This window comes from Candoia aspera, chromosome 8, assembly GCF_035149785.1.
Source record: "Candoia aspera isolate rCanAsp1 chromosome 8, rCanAsp1.hap2, whole genome shotgun sequence".
Taxonomy (NCBI): Eukaryota; Metazoa; Chordata; class Lepidosauria; order Squamata; family Boidae; genus Candoia; species Candoia aspera.
In genome coordinates this window covers 52,888,689-52,902,312 of record NC_086160.1, presented here as the reverse complement: position 1 = coordinate 52,902,312, position 13,624 = coordinate 52,888,689, and the positions used below count along the sequence as shown (strand labels likewise).

Here is a 13,624-nt window from a genome sequence, read left to right as displayed (position 1 = left end):
TATGGCAAACTGGTATTCTGGTTGAGAGTCAAATAGAATACTGCATTTTAAGATGCATTAAAAATGAACTAAGTTAGATCATTAATTCCCATACATTAAATTTCAGTCACAGGATGCTGTTAAGGAAAGAAGGAGAAGCAATTTGAGGGACACTGTAGACAACTGTAATGGCACAGTTGCTGCATGGGAGGCATGAAGATACAAAAGTGGTTTTCCTGTCTTATACTACTATAAGATGAGAATCAAATGAGATTTAGGATGTATGCCACAGGGCTACATCTGCATAAAACTGTAACCCAGGATATTAATAATACTGTATAAAGAATGAGCTTTATTGGTCCATACAACTTGTTCTGTTCTTTTAACCTGTTTTCTTTGCTAAATTAACTAGCAGACCAGAGCATACCTACAGTGCCAGCACACAGTGTGAATGCATGAGGGCAAGCCTATCTCATTTCCAGCACATTGAATCCAATCAGTGTTTTCCTCCTAATCCCTGTCACCCTGAATCTTGATTAAGATTGGATGCTGCACAATTTCAGGCAGCCATCTGGGGCGGCCAGATTTGAGCTGCCCATTAATAACCTTGATAGCCTCCTACTCAAGGTGGCTGTGGGATTCAGCACTTCTTATGATCTCATAGCTTAGTATGTAACAACAGTATTCTTCTTTTGTAAGGATTTCTTTAGGGTTCTTAAAAATCTTGATGTATATGGAATGTTACCTGCTATAGTCAGGTTTAAAATATCTAAATCTAGCCTGGAAAATGATAATGAATGTTAAAACATGACATTACTAAGAGGTTTTAAATATATTCAAACTCATGTCTTAATAACTCTAAGGCTTATTTTTTATGAGCAATATTTTCCAGGATTTTATATATGGAATTTATCTAGAAACATAATTCATGACTTGAGAATTAAGCAAGGGATAGCTTAAATGATTTAAAAAAATGAAATTATAGTTATTTGTTTCAGGCAATTTCATCCATTGCATCTGACATACCTCTAATCCTATGAAATCTAAAAAGCTTTCTTTTTGAAATGCATCATCTTGATCTATCCTCTCTCACCACTTTGCAATGGTAATTAGTTTCTCATTTTCATTGCCTTGCTTCAGTTGAGAATATTAGATTTAAAAGCCTGCCCACAGGATGCTCTTGCAGAAATGGATGTTATTCAATATTGTTGAAACAAGATAGACAAAGATTATATGCCGGTATTTGGGACTACAAATTTAAGAACGGAAATGATGAGTTGAGAGTGAATCAGTTCGGATTTTGTATGCAAACTACTGTAATGGACAATTAATTCAGTACAGAAGGCCAATTTTGAATCTTTCTAACAAACTAGAGGACTGTCTTTACTAATCTACATTCAACATTATGCCTTTATTCCAATTTGCATAAGATTTGTGTTATTATATTAGATATAAATCCATCCTTGAGGGGAATCAAACATGTAGGAAGATACCGCAGACATTCATAGATAATTTTGACATCATAGGAGTCAGAAATCTGTGCATAGGTATAATGCATTATTATAATAACTTCTGCTATGAATAGAGCAAGATTCTTACATAATGAAAAAAATATAAAAGCACATTGGGGGGGATGTTAGATCACATGAAAAGAAACACACAAACACAAGATTCCAACCCAGCCACTGATGTTTACCCAATATTTCTCACATGATTCTGCAATTATCATATGATTACAAGATGTCTACATCATGTCAATGGTGAAATGGACAAAAGACCTAAATCCTATTGTAATCTATATATCACCACCAAAGACCATAAGCAGCTATTATCTACTACAGTACATGTAGGGTTCAGTGTGGTATTTACTTGCAGCAGTAAACAGTTCTGACACTTTAGTTCTCTCCTCATTGTTAGGAATCTGTACTCTTGGCCAGATTTGATATTCACAAATTGCTCTGTTGCTGTACAGCTTCTCTGTTGTGAAGCAGGTTAATCCAAAAACATGTTGCTACCTCCCATTGTACAGTACTCAATTAGCAGAATTTTCTTTCTACATATAAATGATGAAAGGAAGATAGCTTTGGATGTACAGGGCAGGCTTTGTAGCATTCATAGCTCTGTCCTTCAATACCTTATGTTGCTCCAGAATTTGTTATTGACATTGGCTAATAATAGAACTGCCCTTAGGAGTAGCTACTTGTAAAGAAGACCTGACTCATTAGATTGCAGGCCTGGCTGCAGGGACAGGTCGCAGGTGGGTCTTGGGGGCTTGTTACATGTCAACAGGAGCAAATTACCATGTTAAAATAAATTACAGTGTATACTACATTTTATTTTGTTTGGATGACTTAGTTTTCAAAACTGAAAGGTGATGATGACGATCTATGGGAGAGAGTCAAGTGAATATTAGTTTGTGGTAGATGATGTGTGATGATTGCTCCTTGTTGACATGAATTATTCAGAAGTTTTATGCCATTATGTCAACAGCTACTTTATTCACCTGGCTGCAAATTGATAAACTGCCTTGCATGTAGCAGCCGAGTTCTTCTCAGACAGATCACTATTTAGCTACTAGTGGCAAATTTATTGCTTTAAGAGAGTTATTACTATTCTGCATAATATTGTAAAGCGATCAAGAAGGTCAGGTTTGTTTCTACTTTTTACAGAACAGAGAAATCCATGGCTGGATTAGTTTATTTAATCTAGATTACCTTCCAATCTTGTCCGAATAAAATATTTTATAATTAGGGTTACTAGATGTGAGCTGCACAAATATGAATGACCATGAGATGATAGCAAAGAGAACTCATGAGTCAGAAAACACTTTGTGTAATCTAAATCATATTTTTTGAACCTGTGTTACATAGAACCCTAGGGTTCCATGAGAATTTGATGGGGTTCCATTAAAAACAAATTGCACTAGGGGCTTCCATAGCAAAAGGTGGGGCTTGCCAGCTGATATTCAGAATGCCCCTCCCACTCAATGAATTGTGCTCATGATGGCTCATCACTTTTCATTAATGGGTTCCATGGCCTGAAAAAGTTTGAAAATCTCTGATGAAGGGGTTGTCTGGATTTTTGTAGCCCACACCTGTTGGTCCTAGTTACAAGATATAAATGAGGTATGCAGTATTTCATTTTGTCTTTTCATTTCATCATTGGCCCTGATGAAGTAGATAGAGTTATTGGAGCTGTGAGTTTCACCATTTATATTTTAGATCCATGTCCCTCCTGACTGAACAAGGTCTCCTGGGAGGTGACATGTGATTGAGTCCATGTGGTAGTGAAAGCTTTTTTTGTGAGGGGGTGGTTCCACCTTGAGTGGTAGAAAAATTTAAAACTTTCTTGGCTAGGATTCATTGAGATAATAAAAATGAATATACTAAGCAATATTAACTTTCTATTCCAAATGGCCCTGGTTCAAATTTCAGACAAAAATCTGCAGGTCTGGCAAACAACAATTAAGAAATTTATATAGAGTAGGAAAAATCAAGAGTAAGATTCAAAATCTCACGACACTCAAAAGAAAAAGATGGACTAGCATTTCCTAATCTCAGATTGGGATATAAAAAAAGAAGAAAAGAATCTGAAGGGGCATATTACAAGACAAAGTTTCTTAAACATTAGGAATCTTCTAAAAGCAAGGATACGTTTAGCAATCTGACATTAGCATGACTGTCAAATGCTGCTTATGCTAAGAACAATTACAGTAAAAAGATTTAATTACATATGCCAATATGACATATCCAGATTTAGGGAAAAGGTTAGGGATACAACAAGAATTGGCCAGTAAAATAAGAAATTTACCATGGTTAATACGTCTGCAAATAATTGTAAAAATAAAAAAGCAGTCTTAAAAAAGGACCTTGAGAGAGATAATAGAATTTGAAATGCTTATACAACGCCAAAATCACTTATTAGGATTATTTACAAATTGCTACTGAAATACAGTGCAGAGTCAGAACAAATCAAAAGTTGCATGATAAAATGGATGCAAAAACTTCAAAGAAGCAATCAAAGTTGATAAATGGGAAGCGTTACAGTAAAAAATCAATAAAATTTACTCCAAGCTATAATTTAAAGGAAGATTGATATAAAATGTTTTATGGTTGTTACATAACTCCATAAGCAATTGCCAAGATAGACAAAACATATAACAGCAAATGTGGAAAATGCTACAACAAAGAAGAGACATTTTATCACATGTGGTGGTTATGTAGAAAAACCCAAAAGTACTGGAAAGAAATACATAAAAATATTTTAAAAACCCTAAAAAATAAAATGTGAACTGAAAGAACAGATATTTTTATTTGCTATAATTCCAAAAAACATAAATGAAAAATATCACAATTTACTAAGATATATGTTGACAGCTACAGAACAAACTTGGCACAACACTCGGGAAACCTTGCTGATGATATTTAGATTAGACTAAAATTGGAGAATATGCTGCAATGGCAAAATTGCATAATAGAAGTTTAATCAAATTCAAGGAGGAATGGCTTCCTTATATATAACACATTATACAGCAAGACAAAGTTAGACTCTTGGAATAAGGTTTATAGGACTTAAACAGAAACTGCAAGAGCCTTTAACATTCAGTGGGAGGTATAGATATCCAAATTGCGATCTGCAGTTGGGGACATAAATGGAAGGGAAGGGGGAAATGTATTATAGAAAGTCTTTTCATAATGCTTTCAATACAGATTCAGTAGTTGCATCTCATCTCATCTCATCTTATTTCCTTTCCTTTTCTCTTTTGTATTTCACTATTTCACCAATAAAAACATGGGAGAGGGAGAGAAAGAAAAAAGGTACAGCTAGTCTTCAGTTAACAACAGCAATTGGGACCAGAATTACTGTTGCTATGTGACACAGTCATAAAGCGCAATATCAGGTGACTATACCACTTATTGAGAGCAGTCTTGGCAGTCCGGGTTGCCATTGTTAAGTGAGGACCTTACGTGACTATGACTTCCGATTTCCTGCTGGCTTCCCCATTGACTTTGCTTGTGGGAAGCTGGCAGGGAATGTTGGAAATCACAATCATGTGACCGTGGGGACACTGTGACAGTTGGAACTCCAAGGACCAGTCATAAGTACCACTTGTTCAGCTTTGTTGCAAGTTTGAATGGTCGCTGAATGGTGATCATTAAACAAGGACTATCTGTAGTTGGCTTTTAGCTCCGAGGGCCTTGGAAGAAGCAGATTATATGGATGCCTTTCAGTCTGGATTCAGACCTGGTCATACTACTAAGATGGCATTGATTGCTGTTGTAAAGACCTTGGCAGGCTTGGGGTGATGATAGTGCATCCATTCTGGGTCTCCATGATCTCTTCTGGGCTGGTTCAGGGGATTGGGAGTGGGAGGCATGATGCTTTGTTTATTCTCCTTCTTTCTCCAAGGCTGGCTCCATTCAGTGCTGGTGGGGGTGAGAGATTAAGCCTGAGTCCCCTGCTTTGTTGGGTGCCTCAGGGCTCTACTCCCTCCCACTCCTGTTTAACATCAACATGAAGCTGCTGGGTGAGGTCATCTATCAATACTGGATGAGGTCATCCAGCAATACTTCCATGCTTTGGGCTGACCAAATGATGTTGTCGAGTTTTTTTCCAGTGCCTGGAGGATGGTGTGTGGGAGGGAGGGATTGAGCAAACAGACTGGCTCAGTCCTGGCAAAACCCAGTGGCTATGGGTTCTATGGCCCCCTGGATCTGGAGATTTTCTATCTTTAACTCAACATGGGGCTGCACTTTTTCCAATCACAGTTGATTCACAACTTGGGGGTCCTTCTGGATTCATGACTCCTCCAGGTGATAGTTGTAGCCATACTCACAATGACTCATGTCCTAGTCACCTCCCATTTGGATTAATGTAATGCACTCTACATGGAGCTGCCCTTGAAGAGCATTCAGAAGCTGCACTGGTCCACAGTGCAGCAGTGCAGGCAGTTTTGGGGATTTCCCATTACAGTCATATAACAATACTGCTCTGCGAGCTGCACAGGCTCCCAGTAGGCTTCTGCATGTGATTCAAGGTGCTATTTATCATCTAAAAAGCCATATGGCATAGAGCCAGGCTATTTGCAGGACCACTTATCTCCTATTGCCTTTGCTTGGCCCAGCAGATCTAGCAGGGAGGGCATGTCCCAGATCCCTTCCATTAAGTAATGTCATCTTGTTGGACTCAGGAGTCATGCTTCCTCTGTTGCAGCACCTACTCTTTGGAATAGCATTCCTGTGGAGATCTAGATGGCCCAACCTTCTAAGTGTTCCACAAAGCATAAAAGAGCTGGCTGTTTCTCCAGGTGCTTGGACCAAGAGGTTAATCAAGTTCTGCCAGTTGATGTTGTTTTACTGTAAATTGAGATTATTGTTTGTGGTCTCGTACACTGATTATTTGGATTGTTTTAATTGTAGTTTAAGTTTGTATGCTGCCCAGAGCTGCTGCTATGAGATGGATAGCCATATAAATGGTTTAAATATTTCTTATAATATTGGCATATCTGTTGGTGGCTAGGGAGATCTTCTGTAATCCTAGCATTTCTGAAGAGATCCAGGAGAAGGGAAATTGCAGTATATTGCATTATATTCCAGAAAAAAACCCTCTTCTCTCTAAAGGAGTTTCCAGTATCAGCTTTGTTCAGAATGTTCTTGCACAGAAGCTCATAGTCATATGTTTTATAAGATATTATAAGATGTACGGAATGCTGAAAGAACTTGCATGGTTTTCCCACTGGATATTATTTTCTGCAAGACCAGTAATAGTTGGGACAAAGAAGGAACCCTTTCATTGTACAGCTAAGTAAGAGTAAATTACTTAGTGTACTTAACACTATATCATAGTTTAGCATTATGAAAACTAGTTTGGCCTCCTTCTGGACAGATCTGTTTTCCTTTTCCCCTTGATATAAGCTTACAAGTAGGAATTCAGAAGTCTTTATTTCTGTTTTGTTTGCCACATAATTAGCCCTCAGGGCCCTATAACATGATTAATCTTTACTGTGATTATTAGAACAAGTCAACCAATCCAAGAATTCTAAATTCTAAATTTATTTTTACTAGTTAAGATTAATATTTGTAGTTTAGATTAAGCATTCAGTAGGTAATTTAACATGATAGCCTCGTGTGGTGCAGAGTGGTAGGCAGCAGTATTGCAACTGAAATTCTCCCCATGACCTGAGTTCAATCCCAGCAGAAGCTGGATTCTCAGGTCAACTCAGCCTTCCATCCTTCTGAGGTCAGTAAAATGAGTACCCAGCTTGCTGGGGAAGGTGACAACTGGGAAGGCAATGGCAAACCACCCCGCTATAGTCTGCCAAGAAAACGTCACAAAAGCAGCGTCCCTCCAAAGGGTCAGACATGACTCGGTGCTTGCACAGGGGACCTTTCACCTTTCACATCACAATTTAACATGGCTGTATTGAGGGAATGGGGTTGGGAAACATAAAAGCCACAGATAGACTAAACTTGTTCTCATACTGCTGAACTTGATTTAATATTGCTTCCAAATGCAGAAAAGCTGTCTGTATATCTAATTCTTGGACTTATAAAATACACATTTTGATTCGCCTTTCCAGTGAGACTTCATGTCTTAAAAATATTCATGATCCCAGCAGCATCTGCAGCAAACAGATTTTATCAAAGTGATGAAATGTGTATCATGATGTAACAGTGCAAGTTCTGGCCTGTAAGTACAAAAGGAGCAGAGTTTGCATCTTAAGGTCATGACACATTTCATCATTTTCCCCCTTTGCTGCTCTGCAGATGCCTACACATTGTTCTTCCAAATCTACAAGTATAATTCTCAATATGAAGCAATAGTTATAATCAGTGATATCTTAACAGCGAAGTATTTTCATCTTTATTTTTTTTTAAACCCAAGTATTTTCAGTGGCAATCTAAATCTTATAATAGTCAAATTATTATTTAATTTGGGATTTTTATATAGCTAAATAGGCACAATCCAAGAAGACGACAAAAGTATCATAGGTCTTCAGGAAATCAAGGTTTTTAGAAGTGGTAAAAATCTTAGGAAAGAAAATCCAAATGGGAAAAATCCAAAATAACGTAACAAAAACTGAGCATGCTGACTGAATACTGATTATTGGGGAAAATCAGGAATATAAGGATGAACTGAGAATAGAATGCAGAATCTGGAAAGTGCTACTCTATTGGCTAGAATAGAAATGTATATCTTCTGTTCTACCAAATTTTTAAATTAGTTATAATGAAAACTCTGCAATTTATTTACCTGCAATTTAAATACTGTTTTGGAATAAATTCAAATATAGATTTATATTTGGACATGTAGATGTGGTTTTCTTTGTCCTTTACTGAAGAAACAATAATTCTTATTCAGATTTGACTCTATATACTAGCAGGTTTTTACAAAAAGAATGGTGTTTTAAGGACTGATTCTCAATTATATACATTTCATTTATAAACTCTGGTTTTAATAAGAGCTGTGTCCTTTAAAAGTCACCCATATCTATATTTTATGTCAGGCTGAATATATTTCTAATGCTGATGATTAGATGAGTTTCCATTACTCCAATAGCATAACATTCAATGCATTACTGGTAAAATGTAGAGGATACCACAAGGTTAGAATGATCTCACAGGCTTTGTCTTGAAAAAAACAGGTATAACTCTACAAATTGCCTTTGAACACATCACCAGAATGCCAATTAAACAAAATTTATTAACCTTTCTGTGACTAGCACACTATTTGTTTTTCCCCAATTTATTTCCATGCAACAACGTATCTGGATTCTCTTCAGAAAATTACCTATTCGTGGCATCATTAATCAATCAAACTTGTCCATCTAAAGAATGGTGTTTAAGGGCATCAAGACCAAATATTTCGTCCTTCAGATTCCAGAGGAAGTACTGTATTTTCCTCACTTCTCCAACTTTTCCTCACCATTTATTTCTAAAGTTTAGTGAAGTATACTTCTTTCCTCCTCATTCTGAGCTAGCTATGAAACACCCAGCTGAGTTCCAAAGGCTGTGCAGTCAGTTATTTAATTGTACTTCCAATCCAATCAATTAGAATATTGCTGATAATAAAGGTTTGACATGGACATGACTGCATTGACATTTTGGCAACACTATGGAAGTGGTTTGCCATTGCCACCTTCTGCGTTTTTATTTTTTGTTTACTTCCCAGACTGCCCTATAGTCTTGTTTATAAGAAACAAATAGATCATGGGGTGGAGGTGGGGAAAGCAAATTGCTAGCAAGCTATTCTTTATATGGCAGGGCAAGGTTTATTTGTAGTCCCAAAACATAGGCATGCTGAACTAAAATATGGGAGAGGCTGTAGACAAATGTCAGAAGCAATAATTAATTGTCAGGTTGGAAGACAGTAGGGAAAGTAATTATTAGTTTGTATAATCCAGCTGTCTTCAACCTGGGTTCCCTCAGGTTTGTAAATTTCAACTGTAAGAATTCCTCAGCCAGCATGATCATTGTAAGAATTCTGAGAGTCTACAGATTTTGAGAGTGTCAAGATTGGGAAACACTGCCATAAACAGTAAACATCCTAACATTTTCTGCTCACAGAAGTGGGTGGTACATAGAATATGAATGCCAGAAGGTACAGACAGTGAAAATCTATTTTGGATGTTTGTTTATCATGATCATTTGCATAGTGACATGAGCTGTCTGTCTGGAAAAACTCCAAGATCATTCTAACCATCGTAATTGTATTTGCAGACCCAAATGTGGGGAAAAGTTATTGAGAAGGGTTTTTTTTTTTGCAGGGGTGAAGGATTCTGTATATGCAAGGACTGACTGTTTAAACATGTTGTGTCCCATTGAGATACAGTACTTGGAGAAAGCATACATGCAACAAAGAAAGATTAACATCAGGATTACTAGCCAGATTCACTGCTTAACAAATAATAGCAGTTGACATTTCTGTTTCTGAATTGTTCTGCTATAATAATATGAGACTATGCAATAAGGAATCACTGTTTTCTAAACTACGACAGAAAGTTCACTGCACACAAGCATGTTTATGTAGGGCTGCTTTCATAATCTTAAAATATTACCCTTATTTGTCTTTAAACTCGTTCAGCTACAAAATATTAAAAAGAAAACAAAACCCACAACTGATAGGGAAACTTGAATCTTAATAAAATAAACACTGAGTCTTTATTCATTCTCCCTCCACCCACTCATCCACCCACCCTGCCATGCATTTTTGTCTAGGATCCTCAGAATTAACAACATCCTTATAATTAAAATGAAAGTTGAGCATTAAAAGCATTTCTTTTCAGGGAACACGATCAGAGAACCGATGAATTTGTCATGGTTTGAAGTTTTCTTGACCACTTAAATTTGTGAAAAACAATGAATTATTTCAAATGGATGGATTCCTTTTTCCTCCCACCTTCAGGCTATCCCACCCCTGCCTGGCATTAGCTCACAAGTCGTTGTGAAGACAGACTACCCATTTGTTCAGAGAGAAGCAGCCATTATGTCAGAATCAATAGCAAGGAAACTGAGGCAGCCTCAGGTAGATCTGACTGGAAAACTTTCTTCAAGAAAGTAAATAAAAATGTTCCACACTACAGCTGCATTGGAGAAAAGAAAACAGTTTTGTAGGTCTCTTCTATATCCAGGTGGGTCTATTAATAAGCAGTTAACTTCTTCCTTAAAAAAGGAAGTGTCCAAGCTTCTTAGCAGAGGCTACAGCCTGTAGATGGACTCTAATGATGGCCTTTCACGTGTGCATGCAAGAAATATTTCCATGCTTGGTTCTGTGAGTTCATCCCGTATGGACTTGAGATCATTGCAGAGGAATGCTTGCGTAAATCCATAACACTATATTTTTGCCCATTTGGACCTAAAATAAATATATGAACTTTTACTATGAAAAATAATCTCTTAAATACTTAAACTTTATATACTTTTTTCCTGATGCTAGCAGGCAAGGATCAATACAAGATGAATAGAATTCCAATAAGACAAATCAATAAATCTGATCCAATGACAGTAATAGGTTAAAGAGGATTAATGGATCCTTAACTTGTTGATCTGCTATATAAACAAGATCTATGGTACTCTGTTATTAATCCAGTGAACAGTTAAGAGATGAATGGTTCATCTTATCTATGAAGTACCACTAAAGAAAATCTTACTTCAAGACTTGTGTTAATTAGGGGATTGGCATCTGAATGATTAATGAAAGAAAAGGTTTGTAATAATATATAGACTGTCAATGGTTACACTGAAATCTATATTCTTTAGCAAACAGTTACCTTCCTATTATTATGTCGTATCATGACTGTTGCCTTTTTGACAAATTGAAATGTCTGATACAAGGTATAAATAATATGAATATTATTATTACATCTACATGAAACCTCTGGGCGAGATCATCCGTCACCATGGGATGAGGTATCATCAATATGAGGATGATATTCAATTATGTATCTCCATCCTGGGTGAAGTAAGTGATGGCGTGACCACCCTCTCCAGGTGCCTGGGGGCTGTGGGGGTCTGGATGGGGAACAACAGGCTTCAAATGAACCCTGGTAAGATGGAGTGGCTGTGGGTTAATGGCACCTCGGCACCTCGGGTTCTGGGAAATTGTCATGTTTAGTGCTGGATGGGGTTGCGCTGCCCAGACAAACCCGGTGCATAACTTGGGGGTCCTCCTGGACTCACGACTCCTGCTCGAGGAGCAGGTGGCAGTCGTGTCCAGGAGGGCCTTTGTGCAACTTTGTGTTGTGTGCCAGTTACGCCCTTTCCTCTATCAATAGATTTCTGGTATTTCTTATAGCGTCTGTTTCCTGACCTGGCCTACCTCAAACAGCTGGTAACTTATTAAAGTATTAATCACATGAAAATAAATTGTTTTCTTCCTACAGTATGAATGTTAAACATAGTCAAACTGATTCCAGCTTCCTCTGGTATAAGGAAGGAATTCATTTATTCTTAATAAAGGAAAACATGAAGCAAAGAACTGTTGCAAATAGAATTCTAAATTAAGGTTGTATTTTGATCATCTAGTGCAAGTCTTAATGAAAAAAGTGCAGTAATGAAATTAGCTATACCCTAGATTTTCATCTTCATCAAATAATTTTTGGAAAGTGTATGGAGAAACATGGATACAAAATGTATCCATACAGAAATAAATAGTCTAGAATTCCTTTCGTTTTTGTAAAATGATAATACTAAATCTTTTTTAACTTCAGAATTCTAACTTCAGTAAATAATTTGAATCTAATGAATATAGTGACAGGGCATCTATAATTGTCAGCCTTTATGTTGTTCCATATAAGTTCCCAAAGGCTTAAAACAATGTAAAAGCTTTCAAAATTTGGAGGATATCTATACCAAAATCAATCCTTCACAGTTAGTGTAGACAGATCATTAAGAGGCCACACTTAATGGCCTTGAAGGACAGGAGGAAGAGCCACTACCAAGGCAACAATCAGACAAGTGGGCTTGAGCCCATTCCAAGAAACTAATTTGAGTAAATGTCTCAGACAGGTACAAAAAGTGAGGGAAGGGGGCCTGTCTGTGGATTCAGACTTGCAAGATTCTGTCACTATAGCTGTTCCCCTAAAAGTAGTTTTAAACCTGTATGGCTTTGGTTTCTTGGTCTGGTCTACCTTATAGGGCTGACAACATAGTACTGCATCATCCATGTGATGCATTTAATATTAATTTAATATTTATCATATGGTACTTCAGTTCCCAAAGTATGAATACTTTCCCAGCATCCGTGAAATGAAATAGTATTTTGGGCCAACCATGAATAAAATATAGCTTTAATAATTAGCCTTAATAACTTATACATTTCTATTTTAAAAATTGTTATCTTTTTAAAGATATGGCAATTTTCAAATAGAATGGGGATAATTTTAAATGTATATTACATTTACAGTAAATTAAAAAGCAAAGCAATAGTGCCCTCTTATGGAGACTAAATAACTTACATTGTTTTTCATACACAATTCAACAGTTTTCTCCCTAAATTCTCATTCTCAGGATGTAACTATTTGTCTCTCTATATTTCTATATTAAATATATATTTATATATTGACACCATTATAGCAATTTCCAGGAATCAAGTAAGGTATTAGTTAATGATCTTTATTCAAATATCCAATCCATTTCCTTTATGAAGATAAATACGAATCTGAGAGACAGTGTATGTACAGACATGGATTAAATGAGAGTCTGTACAGACTAATTCTTTTTCCATAAAGCTTTAGGATATCTACCCAGTGGAGACAGGGTCAAAGTAAAACACCTAGATAGGAAGCATTAATTTATACCTTCATTATAGCAGTAGTCCATATGAAAGGCAGGATCATGAATATTAGAAATTATGCAAATTCTGCTTCCTCTAATCTATAAAGGCACATGGGTGTAAGGTTAATCAGAGCAAACCACCCACTCAGTACTGGCAAGAGTGAGAACAAGCTAAAGGTGGGGAGGAAGAGGAAATGGTGGTGGCTTCACGGTCTCTGGTCCCTACACAAAAGAAAGTTGCTGACCCCTGATTTACAATTTTAAGCTCAAATAGCCTAACCCAAGATCACAAGCCATCCCGCTCATATTTTGCTTATCGCAAGACTGAAGATGCATGTGTCTCACCATCATTCAAGGTGAGCGCAGCAAGC

General features: G+C 36.8%; 1 protein-coding gene across 2 annotated transcripts in view; it reads left to right on the top strand.

The window, feature by feature from the left end:
- The window catches only part of ANK2 (ankyrin 2), a 337,224-nt gene that overhangs the window by 48,737 nt on the left and 274,863 nt on the right, over window positions 1–13,624 (top strand). The window lies entirely within an intron of this gene.